At 50.1% G+C, this 17,756-nt stretch overlaps 1 pseudogene; it reads left to right on the top strand.

Moving 5' to 3' along the window:
* Nucleotides 1–9,987, top strand: part of LOC131570213 (uncharacterized) — a 1,483,036-nt pseudogene extending 1,473,049 nt beyond the window's left edge.
* The last annotated feature ends 7,769 nt before the right edge of the window (nucleotides 9,988–17,756 follow it).

The following is a 17,756-nucleotide window of genomic DNA, read 5'->3' as shown; positions in this document are numbered from 1 at the left end:
CTTTTCTCTAATTAAATCATTAAATCCTTGGATTCCCAACTGATTTCCCTGAATTTTTGGTAGCAAAAAATCCCCAGTGCTCTAATATACCCTATATAACACAGACAGTGAGAGCACATGTTGTAGTGGGCAGAGGGATGATTCCCCCCATTTGTTTATAGTGAAGTTTTCCCAACATTCTCCATGTGCTGTTTCCCTTTGCAGCTTCACCCGTTTGTGTTGCAGGGTCAGATATCCTCCCCCTGGGCTCTGCCTTGAGCTGTGCAAATTCCATCAGTGCAAGCAGGCAGAGCTTGGGGTGAGGGGCATAGGGAATCAGCCCAATTGCTGGCCCGGGCAAGAGACCCAGGTGCATTGTCCACACTTTGCCCAGCAGTGTTCATTTGCATTTCTAGAGCTCCTCTGGAGGCTGCCTGGAATGGAGCTTCTCTTCCAGGGCAGCCATCTGGTGAGTCACATGTGGCCCCCCCAGAATCTGCTTTTTTTTAAGAAGTATGAACTATTTACGAGTTCAAAATATTACAGTTAAAGCTCTTCAATTTTACAAAAGCTACATAAAGGAGAACATGGAAAAACCCTGACCAAAAATTGATTCTCACACTTCTGTCCCAAACCTACCTGACAACATTAAGTGGGAATATAATGAAAAAATTTTCTCATGTTGTAATTTTGTCACTGAAACTGCAAGGAAAACAAAATCTCTCCAAGAATCTCTTTATTGTTAGAGAGCCAAGGTATCATTGGTTCTGGCCAGGATGTGCAACAGAAATAATTTCTTTCGCAAATAGCCCAGCTGTGCAGAAAAAATCATTCCATGCCATGTGAGTTTTACTAGATTTTCCTAAACTTTATGTAGAACCAATCTAAATCCACTGCTTTAATGTTCCTTGCTTCCAACTTGTGTAAGTTGTTAGCATTTGGTTTCCTGTTGGACCCGGATTTCTTCCCCTCTGAAGTGTGAATTCGGTGTCCACACTCCTGGATTTCATTCTCAGCCTTTTCCAGCCCAGGTGTCTCCAGCTCTGCCGGGGGCAGTGTCTGGGGTAGCTGTTGGTTGCTGTTTGCTGCTGGGCAATGTTGATGTTTTGTTGCTGGTCGTTATCTCTGTGGGTGTCGTTTGGGCTGTTCCCAGTCTGTTGGAATGTTAAACTCATCTCTATTGAGTGGTGTAACATCCCTTAAATAAAACCTTTAAAATTCCTTTCCGAAAGGCAAACCTTTGTGTACAGAAACCTTTCTGAGCAGAGAAATTAAATTTAAAAGAACCAAACTCGGTACACTTTGCAGCAGTGCAGTGGCAGGCAGCCCAGAGTGTGGGTGTCAGTGAGCCCCAGAGTGGAATTGTGCCGTGGTGTTTCCCAGCAGCTGTGGCAGTGCAGGCCCAGGCAGCGCTGAAGCTGCAGCAGTGGCAGCAAGGCTTGGCCCCAGTGGCTGGAGCTGGCAGAGGAGGGTGGCCAGGATTGCAGAGGATTCCAGCCGAGGATCTGTGGGCAGGCGCAGGGGCTTGGCCCGCTGTGGAGCCCTGGCTGCTGCTGCGTTGCCTTCAGGGCAGGCTCAGGGGCGGCCTCCCATCCTCCTGCTGCGGGCAGGAAGTGCAAATCTCCGGGGCTTCAGAGCCCTTGAGGCCAGGCTGAGGGGTCCCCCGGGGTGAGCTGTGCTGGCGGCTGTTTCTGGCCTCAGGGACACTTGGCATGGGCCCCTTGGCCACCAGTGGTGCTGCTTTGCACTCCTTAGGCAGGAGCCGATGTCCTGGCTGGGTGTTGGCAGCAGCAAAGTGCCAGGGCAGGCTGTGTGCCAGCCCAGCTTCCTGTGGGAGAATGTGCCCTGATATCTGCTCCAGTGGTTGCTGAAGCAGTGAGAATTGCTTTTGCCCCCCTGTTAGGTGCCATGGTGTCAGCAGAAGATATTGAAGCCTTCCTGCTCAGGGCATTTCAGTGCCAGGCTCTCACAAGCACCCACAGCTGCACGGGTTGAGCTGAGCATGGGGCGGTGACCTGCGCTGTGTCTGATTCCCCTTCCTTAATAACAGCCTGTCTTGTAGCTCTTTTCCCTTCTGCTGCCCTTGCAGAGCCATCCACAAACACATTTTCTCCTTCAGGCCAGGGAATGTCCCATCAATCTGTTCCAGCCTGGGTCTGGAGCTCTGTCCCTTGAGTGCAGTCCTGGGTTCCTTGCCAGCCCCTCTCCAGGCTGTTCAAACAGGAGGCTGGGTTAAACCCTTGCCCTGTCCTTAGTTCTGAATCCTCCTGTGCCATTGAACAAGTTTCATACTGTAATAACCGAGCCCTGCTCATCCATTTAGAGGCTCTTTTGGTTGTCAAAGCTTTAACTTGATCCCAGACTTGATCTCTAGGAGGTCCTATATAAGGTTAAACATTTTAGCACAAGAATTCCTCTGGAAAGACCCTGTTTAGCATCCACCTGTAACTCAAATTCTTTTTCTCTCTCTGGAAGGCCCAGGGTTGCCGCCTCAGTTAATCTTCATTTTACCACTTGAAAATTCTGTGTTTCCTCCTCCTGTCCATCCATCCAGTTTGTTGACTGGCAGGATAGGAGTGTTGTAGGGAGACATCCTTGGCTTCAAAAGCCCTTCCCTGAACAGGGACTCAATCTCAGGCTGTGACCCCTTCCTTCCCTCTCTTGGAACAGGGTATTGCTTGTCTTGGTTGCTTTAAAGTAATTTGTATAGGCTCCATATCTAACTTTCTCTATTTCCCTGGGCCTGCCCACACTTCTGGGTTCACTTCAGCATAGGCCTTGCGTGACATTTGGCATGGAGTTACAGAACTGGCCTCTGTATCACTTTTTATAATAGTAATTTGCGTTACGAGTTTAGCGATCAAATGCCTTCCCAGTAAATCATGATAAAATTAGGAGCAGATAAAACTTCATGCATTTCAGACCCATCTCGCACTTCTGCTAACAGTGGTGGAATAAAACCACACATCTTTCCCACTTATCCCCTGAATAATCAGAGACATTTTTGGCCTCCTCTCGATGCAGACCCACCCTAAATGTTCTCAAGGGCTCCAGTATGGAGGGTCCCTGGTGTGATGGGAGCTGTGACAGCCCTGCCAATCCATGTCCATCAAGGGGTGGACTTGCTGGTCCTGAGGGTGCTGCTGTCTGTGCTTGCAGTGTCCTTGTGCCCTGCAGCTGGAGCCCTGGTTCCCTTCCAGAGGCTGTTTTGGTGAGCTCTCCCCTGCCGAGGAGGGCAATGCCTCTGCCAGGTGCTTGTGGCCGAGCCGTGCCCTGGGTGCTGGGGCCCCCTTGGGCCCTGGGGTTGATCCCTCAGGGGCTGTAGGAGCTGTGCCCTGGCCTTTGCCTTCAGCTTGGCCTTTTGGTGCTCCCTTCTTGCACTCACCTGCTGTGCCTTTGTGCCCAAGTGCTGCAGGGCCTTCTTGTGCCCATCCTGCAGCCCCCCTCAGTGCCCGTGGGTGCTCGTCTTGCTTTACAAGAGAGGTGTCTGCTCGGGAAGGCAGAAAAAGCCTCTCTTGGAATGGAGAATTCACATCCTGTCCTTCTTAATTTTTAGACGAGTGAAATCATGGGGCTCTCAGGCAATGATATGGGAATAGGAATACTAGTTCTTTACTAGTGTGTATAATAAAGCAAACAAACACCAACAGCTGCGGCACTGACAGCAAACAGAGCCCGGACCCAGTCCCGGCCTTTGGGCTGCGGCGCTTTGCCCTTGGGTGCAGTTCCGGGCACGGCCGGCAGGGGCGCTGGTGGCTCCTGCGGGGTGGGGAGCAGCGCATCCCTCCCATGGGAACCTCTCTGAACGGAAATAGAGCAATCCCTTCATCTAACTCTTTCACTTCTTTACCTTCTATAGCCTTTCTCCCGTGTTTTGGGAAAGAATTTGGAGAGGGCTGCCTTTTCACTGAGCTCCTAGTGTTTCGATAAGGTGCTTCCTGTAGAGAGAGAGAGTTTCCCTGAACAGCCGGAGCCGTGGTTACCGAGAGGACGTAACTCAGAGCAGGACAGGGTCAGGGGAGGATATCCCGCCGAGGCTCGGTGGGAGTGTGGGCAGGGTCTGCTGCCGGAATCACCAGAGGGGGATCTTCCCGTGGAGCCCGAGGCGGAGCGTGGGTAGCCCCCACATGGCTGATGGCGGCTGATCCGGCAGCTGCCGGCAGAGCAAAGGCAGGTGGGAGAGCCCGGCAGCAGCGGCGGTGCCCAGCGCAGGTGGCACGGGCAGGGCAGCCGGGGATGGGATGGCTGGGACCCCCCCTGGGTGCGGTGGGCGCGGTGACCTCGGAGCAGGCGGCAGGACAGAGCAACCCCCATCTTCCCCAGCATGGGCGGCAGAGCGGCCGCGGGCCAGGCAGTGGGAGCAGGGCACACAAATTGAGCGACAGCGCCGGGGCAGGTGGAGCTGCCCTGGGCAGTGAGGCCGCACCTGGGATGGAAACCGGGGCAGGCGGAGCTGAGGCGGGCAGCGAGCCGGGACCCGGGACAGGCGCCTGGGCCGCGAACGGAGGGGGCAAGACCTGCAGAGGATCCCACACTCTTTCTTATCTTTCCTCTTGTTCCCCTCCGTTTCATTTCCCCTTTTTCTTTTCTTGATTTTTCTCGGTGCATTCTGATAGTTCAAATATTTTTATTCTCCTTAAATCTCCTGGCTAACATATGGCATATGCTCTTTCTTCTAGATTAAATGTGTTTTTTTTACAAATAAACCCAGAACCTAACAAATCTAAACTTCTGCTTGGATACATTGAAATGGCCAACAAGCTAAGTCACGACCTCCTAATGTTGTTTTTCTCATCACCTTTTTATTTATCCTTTGGCAAATTTCGGGTAAATCCTAAATCCAAAAATCACAGTGCACCCGTAGTTCCTTAAAAAATGATCACACAAAGCTTGAGTACCCCAATGGGTTTTCTGATGCCTGTCTTCTAATATTTTCCTAGAAGTACATTTTATTGGGTAATTGTCTTCCATCAAAGTTTCCATTTCCCTGATTTATCTTGTACACTTCCTTTGTTGTTTAATTCTATATTCTTAGCTTCCCTAAACTTTGGAATTTCGAGTTTTTCCTCATTTGGAGTTAATATTAACATAACTCTTTCAGCTCCATTTTCTGCTGCATCCTTAGCTTTGTGATCTGCCAAATTATTTTCTCCTCTTTCTGGGGTCTTTCCCTTTTGGAGTTCCCTAATATGTACTATAGCTATCTCTTTTAGGTAATTTTAATGCCTCTAAAAGGTCTAAAATAAGTTCCTTAATGTACTTGTCCTTTTCTTCTTGAATTAAGTAATCTTTTTCTTTTCAAAAATTTTTAAAGGTATGTACTACTCTAAAGGCATACCTTGAATCAGTATATATAGTTCCTTCATTTTGTGTTAAATATTCTAGTGCTGGTTTTAAAGTATATAATTCACAAGTTTGAGCTTACTAGTTTAAGGTTAATTTCCCTTTTTCCATAGTTTGCATGTTGTTCCCATCGACTACTACATACCCTGTATTTTCTCCTTTTGCAAGGAGTTGTATCTCTGTTAGCTAACATAACTCCCAAAGGACTAATTTTTTTTCTTTTTTTTTCCCCTGTATCCAACTTACTGGTTTTCTGTCTCATTTTTCCAGATCTTATCTATTTATCTTCTGTTTCTGTTTTTCACGTTCACTAACAACCTAAATACCACTTTTCTTTCAACTACACACAGAGAAATAAAAAACTTTTTTCTCACACTATTTTCAGTACAATACACCTTCCTCCAAGGAGATATAGTGAAGCTTAAAATACAGAATATACATTACCTATACTTTCATTCATCTACATTCACTCACTTTTATTTCCCATTCTCTTCCACACATTCTTTCCCACCCTCAGGACACAGAGTGGATCCCTGTTGACAGAGAATCGCGGGTCCCTGTGGCCCCCCTCACCTTGGGGTGGCCTCTGGGTCTCAGTATCTCCGGGCCTCCTGGGAGGGCCCTGACTCTGCTGCCTCCGGTGCAGTTCACGTGTGAGGCTGATTTGTGTGTCACTCACACTCTTTAGCCACTGCCCCCTCACATGCCTTGGGGAACATGGCCCGTTTGCAGGTCACCTGTACCTTATGCCACAGCCCCCACACACCCAGGAGAACAATGGCTCATTTGTGGGTCACACACTCCTGTTTGCACAGCCCCCCTTCCCAGCACCAGGGAAGGGCTGATTTTGTGTGTGACTCACTCTCACACACAACAAGACAACAATAAGGTACCTTTTGTTATGAATGATCAAATCGAGAGCCAAACCTATAAGAAAATTTAGCAAAGATTTAATAATTTGTCTGTGAGACTGAAGTTTGGTCGTCAAAACCACCACAGCCAAGGGTCAGCGTCGAGCCCGGGTTCGGTGCTGGGTGAACACGGATCTGAGCTCCGAATGTCAGAGTCTCCCCCTGTTCACAAATGCTGCCTGACGCAGCGAGTTCTTTTACAGTTTATTCTGCTCAAGGCAGAGATGACCGAATGTTCTTTGTGTCTCTTCCCAAGCATAACCGTGTCTTTACCTGTACAGAGGTGGACAAAGACTCAGTCCCGGTGTCTGATGTTGTCAGTAGACTCCAGGGAAGTCAGCATTCACATGCATCAGGGTGGGGCTGTGCATCATTGTGGTAGATGTAATCATGGAGGCAATAGTCACTCTTGGCTAGACCTGGTGACCGGGGGAAGCCAGCGATTATTGCCCTGGAAGCTTCTGTTCTTTCATTAAAAACCCCGATGTTTATCTCAACCAAGTCCAGGAACTAGATGTATATGAATAAGACACTGCTCTTGTGTTGAAAAGACATAATGTGGATTTTACAATATTTTATACATTAATAACATGAATTATCTCTACCATATACTACACTTTAAAATCACCTATTACAAATTTAGGTGTTTCTGGCCAGTCCTGGTGCTCTTGGATATCTCTCAACCCAGCTGTGTTGTGCAACCCCAGATGCTCTTGAGCATATCCTCAATCTGGCAGAATTCTGCCCAACCGTGGATGCTCTTGGAATGTTAATTCCTCAACCCAGCAGGTTTTCATTCTGGATGCTCTTGAGCTCTCTTATACCTCAAACCAACAGAATTTTTAGGGTTCCCTTTTGTCCCATTTCCTAGTGGATTGGGCTCGGAAACTCCTCTGCTCCCTTCCTCCGAGAGGTCCAGCCCCTCTCTGAGACCCAGTCCCAGTTACCCCGGGGGATTCTCTCACTCCTCTTATCACTCGCTGTGTCTCTTTACTGGCTGCTTCCCTCGAGGAAAGTTGGAAAGGCAGCACGGGAGACTCCAGCACTCACTTGGCAGGTCTGGGACAACCAGCCCTCGTCTCATTCACAGCCCAAAGCAGAAAATGAGGGGAGAAGGGAGCCCTAGAGCCCAAAAAGCCCCTGGACCCCAAAATGGGGAGAGCGAAGTGGGGGGAGCTTTTGGCATTGCTGGGACTGCCAGCAGCCTGGGCAGGGTGGGCACCGAGGAGAAGGGGAACCCCCAATCCAAGCATGACCCCAAGCAGCTGGGACAGGAGGGAACCCCCGAACACCAGAGGGGTGGGACCAGGGATGGGGAACTCTTGGGAGGCTTTTTCAGGGCTGAAACTTGGTGTTTGGGAGGTTTTTCTGGAGCCCTGATGGCCAGTGACTTGTAGAGATGGACTCGGGCAGAGGGACCTTCAAACTCGATGTGTTTTAGGGAAGATGAAACAGGAAAGCCTTATAAATACGATTGTCTGGCAAAAGATGTTGTGAACATAAAAAGTGTAAGGAAGATTGAAATGAAAGCAAGTTCTGAGATACTTCAGTTAGTGAACAACTGGAAAACAATGGTGTGGCCAAACTGAAGGTAATTCCCCTTTTGATGAAACAATTCCCTCTGTTTGCAGACAGGTCCAAGGGTCAGTGCATACCCCACTAGCTCAATAGAAAGGGTCCAAAGAGGAGTTTTTAGTGTGTAAAATGTAACAGTTCGGTGATGTAATGATTTTTATAGGCTGTTTGTAAAGGTTATAGGATTTGTATCTTGTACTTGATTGGCTAGTGAGAAATAGAATATTCAACACAGAAGAAGATTTATTGTATTGTAACGGGACCCTTACTCTCATATGCTCTTCTCCTCTTACTCTCTTACCCTCTCATCCTCTCTACCCCTCTCTTCTCTCAGCCCTGCTCCGAGCTGTGCCTGGCAGCTCCAAGCAGGGCCCTGCACCCAGGCCCTTTGCAATAAACTGCAAGTTCCACGCCCTGGCTTCAGAGCTCTCTCGTCTCCGTCTGTCCCAACCGTCCTACCCCCCAATGCTCCTACAAAGGTGCTCATCCCTTGTTTTCCCCAAACCAGGATTTCTCATTGCCAGCCCCAGGGAGGCTGCGAGGAAGAGGAAGATGCCCCAGGACACTGAGGCAGGTGAGGAGGAAGTCAGTGCCCCTTTCCCCTCTGTGCTGCTCCATCTCCCAGCCCAGCATGGACCAGGTGCATCTCAACCCTGGGGGGATCTCCTTGCCCTTGCCTGTGGCACGGAGGCAAATCCCATCCTGTCCTTGTCCTTCCTCCCCCAGAGCAGGAGCTGAGCATGGAGAGCAGGGAGGACAAATGCCCGCGGCAGAACCTGGTGGAAGAGGCCGTTTTGAGCGGCTCCACGGCGCAGGAAGCCAACGGGGAGGAAAAGCCCCGGAGATGCCACATGAGGAGAGGCTGCAAACGCAGCTGGTGGGGATCTGAGGGGGAAAGAGCCAGCCTGGGCCGGGAAGGCGGCCGGAGACGGAGCCAGAGCTCGGAGCTGGTGCTGCATGAGCAGCTCCATGATGGGGAGAAGCCCCACACGTGTGGGGAGTGTGGGAAGAGCTTCAGGTGGAAGTCCAACCTGATTGTGCACCAGAGGATCCACACTGGGGAACGGCCCTATGAGTGTGGGCAGTGTGGGAAGAGCTTCCGGTGGAACTGCAACCTGATCAGCCACCAGAGGATCCACACTGGAGAGAAGTCCTATGAGTGTTCCAAGTGTGGGAAGTGCTTCAGCCAGAGCTCTCACCTGAACCAGCACCAGAGGACCCACACTGGAGAGAAGCCCTATGAATGTGGAGAGTGTGGGAAGAGCTTCAGCGTGAGCTCCAGTCTGATCAGCCACCAGAGGATCCACACTGGGGAGAGACCGTACAAGTGCTCCGAGTGTGGGATGTGCTTCAGAGAGAGCTCCAGCCTGGTCACGCACCAGAGGACCCACACTGGGGAGAGGCCCTACGAGTGTTCCAAGTGTGGGAAGAGGTTTAAGACCAGCTCCATTCTCCTCCAGCACTATCGGATTCACAGAGAGGAGAGGCCCTTCCAATGCCCCGACTGTGGGAAGGGATTCAAGCACAACTCCACCCTCATCACCCACCGACGCATCCACACTGGGGAGAGGCCCTACGAGTGTGATAAATGCAGGAAGAGGTTTCCGACCAGCTCCCATCTCCTCCGGCACTATCAGATTCACACAGAGGAGAGGCCCTTCCGCTGCCCTGACTGCGGGAAGGGATTCAAGTGCAACTCCCACCTCATCAGGCACCAGCGCATCCACACTGGGGAGAGGCCCTACGAGTGTCCCCAGTGTGGGAAGAGCTTCTCCAGGAGCTCTCACTTGACCCGACACCAACGGAGGCACCACTAAGGGAAGCCCTGGGAGTGCCCCAGGTGCGGGCAGAGCTTCGTGTGCTGCTCCAGCTCCATCCCCCACTGGAGGAGGCACTTTGGGCACAGCCCTGGTCACTCACATTCCCTGTGATCCATGTTGAGAACACACCTGGCTGCTTCTACTTTTAATTTCACCTTAATTTTTTCTATTCTCCATCTCTTTGCACTGCAAAAGCCAAGAGGAATGGATCTGTCACCTCCAAACCACTCAAATCCCAGTGAAAACAGCTCAATCTTACCCCCAAAAGAGCTCAAACCCACCTCAAAAAACTCAATCCCATGCCAAACTCACTCGATTCCGCAGCCATCAGGCTGACATGAGGTTGGGAAGTGATTTAGAGTTGTGGGATCTCAATTAGAGTGGTGGGATGGAGATTGTGTGGGGCTGGGTGTGTGGGATGTATTTGACAGCAAAAAAACCTCTGAAACATACTGATTTCTCTCCCATTCATGTTCAGTCTGTTGCAGTTCTGTTTGCAGAGTGCCGCCTTCTCAGCTCCTTGTCTTGGTGTCCCTTTTTCTCTCCTGCCTCTCTTTGCCTGCTCTGTTTCTCTCTCAGTGTCTCCATGGTGGACCCATGGACCACCAGAGACCCTCCCTATATTTTATTGCCCCAGTGACCAGCGAAGACCCTCCCCTGATTAAATTGACCCCTCCCCTGATGTACTTGACCCCTGCCACCAAAGACCCTCCACTGATTTAACTGACCTTTCCCTGATTTATTTGACGCCTCCCCTGATTTAATTTAGCCTTTCCCTGTTTTAATTCCCCTTCTCCTGATTTAATTGACCCCTGCCCTGATTTAGCTGTCCCCTTGCCTGATTTAATTGACCCCTGCCCTGATTTAGATGTCCCCACAGATCCTCCCCTGATTATTTATTATTTTATTTCCCAATTACTATTTCAGTTCCCAGTCCCAGGAGCTGAAGTCCTGAAGGCTGGCAGGGAAATGTCTCTGTAGGATTTTGCTCCATTTCCCTTCAAGGGCAGGAACATCTTTTCCTGGCTGGGACCTGGAATTGCAGACTTTTGGAATGTATGCAGGGCAATACGGACTGGGATCAAACATGGACTAGGATCAAATAGGGGTTGGGATCAAATAGGGACTGGGATCAAATATGGACTTGGATCAAATATGGACTGGGATCAAATATGGACTGGGATAAACTCTGGATTGGAATCCTACAGTGTGAGATAAACTGGACTGAGCTTATATAGACTGAGATCAAACATGGGATGGGATCAAGTATGAATTGGGATAAAAAATGGACTGGGATCAAATATGGACTAAAATCAACTGTGGACTGGGATAAACTGGACTGGGATCAAATCAGGACTGGGATCAACTTTGGACTGGGATCAATTTGGACTGGAATCAAATATGGCCTGGATCAAATATGACAGATTTTATGGACTGGGATCAAATATGGACTAGGATAAACTATGGACAGGGATTAAATATGGACTGGGATCAAATATGGATTGGGATCAAATGGACTGGGTTCCTACAGACTGGGATAAACTGGACTGAGATTTTATAGATGTCGTGGTTTGAGAGGAAGTTAGTTTTCTGGGATATGAAGTGGTCAGGCCAATAGGTGCTCACATTTGAATACTGGCACCTAGTTTGGCCACCGGGGACATTGGATACGCCTCTGAGAACACAGGGGTTAAAAAGCAGAGCACTCCCGGGGGAAGCTCTCTTGGGTTCCAGCGAGGGAAGCAGGTCGGACCTCCCCTGCCCAGCTCCTGGCTGGTTTGGGGCTGGGTGAGGTTGGCCTGGCCCGAGGATGGAAGGGTGGAAGAGCCCCGAGAGGCATCGGGCAGCCACACCTCCCCCCCAGGAGACAGAAAGAGACAGAGAGAGACAGAGCGCCTGTGTCACCGTGAAATTTGATATCCTGTGCTGGCAGCACAGCCCGGCTGGCAGAGAAGGGTCCGGCCTCTTGTGGGAGCTTTGGGTGGGCAGAGCCCGAGCTTTTAACCCTTTTTCGGACAAGGAAAACTTTGCAGAACATTAACTTTCCTAGAAGAGAGATAAGAGATGAAATGGAGGAAGAAAATGTGCAAGTGTGAAGGTCTGGGCAAGTGAAAGATGTCAGGAGAGTAGAGAAGAATCTTAGGTGGGAAGAGATGATGGAGTGGCCTTAGCTGGACTTTTCTTGTGTAGCCATGGACAGAACCATGTTTCCTGTGACACAGAGACTGCATCCAGGGGGAGGCAATGGCTCAGAGCCAAGAGGGTTCAGTGTTGGTACCCCGGGGCCCCAGGGGGTGAAATTTGGGGGGGATAGGTGTCCCAAAGGTGAGACTGTGCCCTTTTTGGAACGGGACAAAGCATCCTTAAAAGGACAACCCTAGAAGCAGCTCTGGTCCATGTGCAGTGGTGAGAGCACTGGGCATGGAAGGAAGATGTCACGATGGCAGATGTTCTGCAGGCGGTGCCACGAGTGATGTGGAAACACACGAGATTTCAGCGGTGTTTCCTGGGGAAGCCTATGGCACAAGAAGGACTCGTTTCCCCTTGATGAACTGAGAATTGATTACCTAAAGGGTGGTGATGGACCGGGAGTTGGTGATTTGGGGGATAGATGTATTGGAAATTTGTTGTGGGGGGGAGGAAATGTTTTTGGAAAGTTTTCATTTTCCCTGTGTGTTTCTTGTTACTTAGAGCTGTAGTTTAGTTAATAAAGGTTTCTTTTCTTTATTTCTGAGTGGGGGCCTGCTTTTCTTATTCCTGGTCACATCTCACAGCAGACACCAGGGAGAATGTATTTTCATCGGGGCACTGGCATTGTGCCAGCATCAAACTGTGACACCTACGCTGCAAGTTGGCCTTTTTGCACCTCTCCAACCATCCCCACAGAGCATTGGCTACCATCCATGAATCAGTGTAGAGGTAGAGCTTTGGCCATTTCTCTCCCTTAGCATTGTCCAGGGCCAGCTGAACATCTCTGAGTTCTGTAAGTTGACTTGATCCACCTTCTCCTTCAGCAGCCTCAGCCACCTGTCGTGTGGGGCTCCATACGGCTGCTTTCCACTTCTGGTTCATCCCTGCGATGTGACAGGAACCGTCAGTGAAAAGAGCGTAGCGCGTTTCCTCTGGGGGCAGTTGGTTATAGGGAGGAGCCTCTTCAGCCCGTGTCTCTGGTTCTTGTTGCTCTTCATCAGTAGGACCAAAGTTCTCACCTTCTGGCCAGTTTGTAATTATCTCCAAAATCCCAGGGCAATTCAGGTTTCCAGTACGGGCGCACTGTGGGATAAGAGCAGTCCATTTACTTCATGTAGAGTCAGTGGTGTGGTGGGGGGTGGGAACCTTTCCTTGGAACATCCACCCCAGCACCGGTAGTCAGGGTGCCAGGAGGAGTTGTGCTTCCGTGCTAATCACCTCTGAGGCAGCCTGGACTCCTTCATAGGCAGCCAAGATTTCCTTCTCTGTGGGAGTGTAGTTGGCTTCTCACCCTCTGTAGCTTCGACTCCAAAATCCCAGTGGTCGGCCTCGAGTCTCCCCAGGCACCTTCTGCCAAAGGCTCCAGGACAAGCCATGGTTCCCGGCTGCAGAGTAGAGCACGTTCTTCACCTCTGGTCCTGTCCTGACTGGGCCAAGGGCTACTGCATGAACAATCTCCTGCTTGATCTGGGCAAAGGCTTGTTGCTGCTCAGGGCCCCAGTGGAACTCGTTCTTCTTGCAGGTGACCAGGTAAAGAGGGCTCACGATCTGACTGTACTCAGGAATGTACATTTTCCAAAAGCCTGTAGCACCTAGGAAAGCTTGTGTTTCTTTCTTATTGGTGAGTGGAGACTTCGCTGTGATCTTCTTAATGGCATTGGTGGGAATCTGACGCCGTCCGTCTTGCCACTTCACTCCCAGAAACTGGATCTCTTGAGCAGGTCCCTTTACTTTGCTCTTCTTGATGGAGAAGCCGGCTTTCAGGAGAATCTGGGTGATTTTCTCTCCTTTCTCAAACACTTCCATTGCCGTGTTCCCCCACAATGATGTCATCAATATACTGCAGGTGTTCTGGAACTTCACCCTTTTCCAGTGCAGTCTGGATCAGTCCCTGGTAGATGGTGGGACTGCGCTTCCACCCCTGGGGCAGTCGGTTCCAGGTGTACTGCACTCCCCTCCAGGTGAAGCAAACTGAGGCCTGCCTTCTGCTGCCTGAGGAATGGAGAAAAACGTGTTAGCAATGTCGATAGCAGCAAAGCACTTTGCTGCCTTGGACTTCAGCTCGTACTGGAGTTCCAGCATGTCCAGCACAGCAGAGCTCAGCAGTGGAGTCACTTCATTCAATGCACGATAGTCCACAGTCAATCTCCATTCTCTGTCAGACTTGTGCACAGGCCAGATGGGACTGTTGAAGGGTGAGTGGGTTTTGCTGATTACTACTTCTTGGCTGTCCAGCTTGCAGATCATTTTGTGGATGGGGATCACGGCATCCCAATTTGTCTGATACTTCCAGAGGTGCACTGTCGAGGTGGCAATTGGTATTTGTTGCTGTTCTACCCTCAGGAGTCCTACTGCAGATGGGTTTTCTGATAGTCCAGGCAAAGTGTTCAACTGCTTCATGTTCTCGGTCTCTGCAGCAGCTATTCCAAAAGTCCACCTGAGTTCCTTTGGGTCTTTGTAAAGCTTTTCCAGAGGAAGTCAATGCCCAGAATCCACGGGGCCTCTGGGCCAGTCACAATAGGATGTTTCTGCCACTCTTTCCCAGTCAGGCTCACCTCAGCTTCCAACGGGGTCAATTGCTGGGATCCCCCCTCACCTCGGCAATGGAAACAGGTTCTTCCCCCACATGCCCCAATGGTATCAGGGTACACTGCGCACCAGAATCAACTAAGGCGTCGTATTTTTGTGGCTCTGATGTACCAGGCCATCGGATCGACACCGTCCAAAGATCCGGTTTTCCTGTGTGTGGTGGTTTGACAGGAAATGGGATTTCTGGGATGCTATGGTCAGCCCAATAGGTGTTCAGATTTTAATACTGGCACCTGGTTTGACTGGGATTTGGATCCGCCTCTGAGAACACACAGGGGTTAAAAGCAGAGCTGCTCCCCTGGGAAGCCCTCTTGGGATTTCAGTGACGGAAGCAGGTCAGGCCTCCCCTGCCCAGCTGTCTGCTGCTGGGCAGGGCAGGGGAAGCCACATAGCCATGAGGTGGGCCCAGCCCAAGGGTGGAGGAGAGAGAGAAGCACCGGGAATTTGTATAGCCATGTACCAGGTAAACCCCCTCGGAGAGAGAGAGAGGAGAGAGCCCTGCTGGGGACTGTTATCTTGAAACTTGATATCATGTGCTGCCGGCCTGTGCCTGTGGGGAAGAGGGGGGCGCGGTGCAGTGAGGAGTAGGCTGCTGTCCCAGCTGGCAGTTTGTAGAAGCTTTTAACCCTTTGTGGACAATGCAAACTTTACAGAACATTAACCCTTCTTAAAGGAGAGATAAGAGTAGAGGATGAAGAAGGAAATGGGCGAGTGGTGAAGGTCTGGGCAAGTAAGAGAGATGTTGGAGCAACGGAGAAGGTGGAGTGGCATTTTTGGTGGACTCTTTTTTTGTATAGCTATGGACAAAGCCATGTTTCCTGTGATACAGAGACTGTGTCCAGGGAGGGCAACGCACCAGAACCAGGAGGGTTCAGTGTGGGTACCCCTTGGCCCCAGGGGGTGAAAAAATATGGGGGGAGACAGATGTCCCAAAGTTGAGACTGTGCCTGTTTTGGAGTGGGACGAGGCATCCTTGAAAGAGGATCCTGGAAGCAGCTCTGGTCCATGCACAGTGGTGAGAGCACTGGACATGAAGGAAGAGGTCACCATGGCACAAAGAAGGACTCCTCCTCTTGATGAACTGAGGATTGAGTATTCTAAAGGGTGGTGCCGGACCAAGAGTTGGTGATTTGGGAGATGTATTGGAAACATGGGGGGGGGAGGAGGAAAATGCTTTTGTAACGTTTTCATTGTCCTTGTGTGGTTTTTTTTTTTTCCTTCACTTGTAGTTATTTTCTTGTAGTTTAGCTAATAAAGTCTTCTTTATTTCTAAGTGGGAGCCTGCTTTGCTTATTCCTGGTCACATCTCACAGCAGACACCAGGGAGAGTGTATTTTCATGGGGGCACTGGCATTGTGCCAGTGTCAAACCATGACACTGTGCCTCTTCCTGGCTACAGGCAGGGCCCCCCTAACTCTGGTTATTATTTCTTTCCTGAGCATAAATGGTACCTTCACTTTAGTGGAACTCCCTTGGTTAGTGTTTCCCTCCTTGAGTTGATGCACCCATGATGCCAGGACAGAAGTGGGTTTCCCATCCCACCTTCCCATGTCTTCCCCATGGTCATGCAGGGAGAACCACAGGTCAGTCTCTGGGGTGCACCCTCTCTGTCTAGCTGGGGGACGTTGAGCTCTGACTCTGGGGCCTGTGACTTGCACTGGTGGGATGTGGGAATTGTTCCTCCTCCCTCACCATCTCCCTTAATCTCCTCTTTGAGTTCCTTGACCACGGAAGAGACATGAGCCAACATTGGGCCACTGATCATACTTTCATAATTCCTAAGCTTCTTGGCCACAGAACCCACTGTCTCTTGGTTGGTATCAGCATTAATCATTGCAATGAAGGTGGTGTATTGGGATGGCCCCAGATTTGCCAGACTCCACAACATTTGCCCTGTGCACCTGACCTTGTTGGGGTCATTTTCATGCTCTCCATCCCTCCCAAAGAGTCCCTCCAATACTGCCACTTCTCTCAGGCGTTGGATCCCTTCCTCAAGAGTTTTTCAGCACATTCTATGGTGCTGGTCCTGCATTCTCTCCCTGTGGACAAACCTTTCTCTGACACTTATTAAAAGCTGCTCCCAGAGGGAGAGGGACCCTGGCTGCCTTACAAAAATCTGATTGATACCTGAGTCCTGGGTCAGGGGTCCCAAATTCCTTGCCTCACCACCATCCAGTTGCACACCTGTACCCATAAGGTCCCAGATGCAAAGTAGCCAGGTTGTATAAGTCTCACATCCCCTTCATACAATGTCTTTGTGCAGATTTCAGAGATTTTGTAGGTCAGGGACTTGGTGATGATTGTAACCTCTGGGTCTCCTGAGGGTTGTGAGGACCCTCCCTTATCTGAGTGCTCTGCTTTCATCTCAGATCTCCTTGTTTCTACAGGGGCAACTGCTGCTGGCTGTGTCTGCCTTTGCAGTTCAGCTGGAACCTGGACAGTTGTAATATCTGTGGGTTCTGCTGCTGAACCATTAGACTCTCCTTCATCAAGGTGGGGGAGGGCTTCTCACCAGCTGGGGAAGTGTATTCCTTCAGCATCTGGCCTATCTCCTTCACCAGACCCTCCAGCAATCTAGGTGGTTCATATCTGAGGTGGGCTGTGGGGCAGGATCAGGCTCTGGGGCAGCAGCATCCCTAGACTCTAGTAGCGTATTGGGTTCTGGAGTAGGTGTCAGGGTGGTTATCCAGGTCAGTCTCCCCTTCTCTCTAAATGCTAAATAGAGCAGGCCTATCAGCAACTTCAGACACTGTATGATATAATTAATATTTAGAGTGGATCTGAACGCTTCAAAAACTGGTGGGGCGGGCCCAAAGAGATGGTTAAAGGGTTTGGAGAAGATTTTGCCCAGTGTCATTTCTTTACAGCAGGTGCCATTATTAAAGTAACCCCAGAAACATACAGTTAGGATGTGATAGCTGTGAATCCATGTGCCTGCTTTCCAGAGGAAGTTAAAAATCCATTAATTCCTCACCTTATTCACCCATAAAACAAAACGGATAACAGACACGGTAGCCTTGGTTATAGGACCCATGTTTAGATAAGGGCCTACCAATGGGAGAAATACAGCCACGATCACATGCCACCCAAACCAGGGCAAGCTGGACCACATGGTGTTGCTTAATGAGGTTTCTATAGATGCACACAAAAAAATAGATTACTCAAGAACTGAAATTCCCTTTTTGTTTCTGTGCTCTCTCTCCCCACGTGGGTGCCAAAATCTGTCTTGGTTTGGAAAGACAGGAGTCTGCTAAGGAAGGCAGGAGCCTCCCCTGAAATGGAGAATGTAAACCCTCCCCACCCCTCCGAATTGCTATAGATTTTAAATTAAGGGGCTCTTAGGCAAAAA

Source organism: Ammospiza caudacuta, chromosome 33 (assembly GCF_027887145.1).
Source record: "Ammospiza caudacuta isolate bAmmCau1 chromosome 33, bAmmCau1.pri, whole genome shotgun sequence".
In the NCBI taxonomy this organism is placed as follows: domain Eukaryota; kingdom Metazoa; phylum Chordata; class Aves; order Passeriformes; family Passerellidae; genus Ammospiza; species Ammospiza caudacuta.
This window is presented reverse-complemented; position numbering and strand designations above follow the sequence as displayed.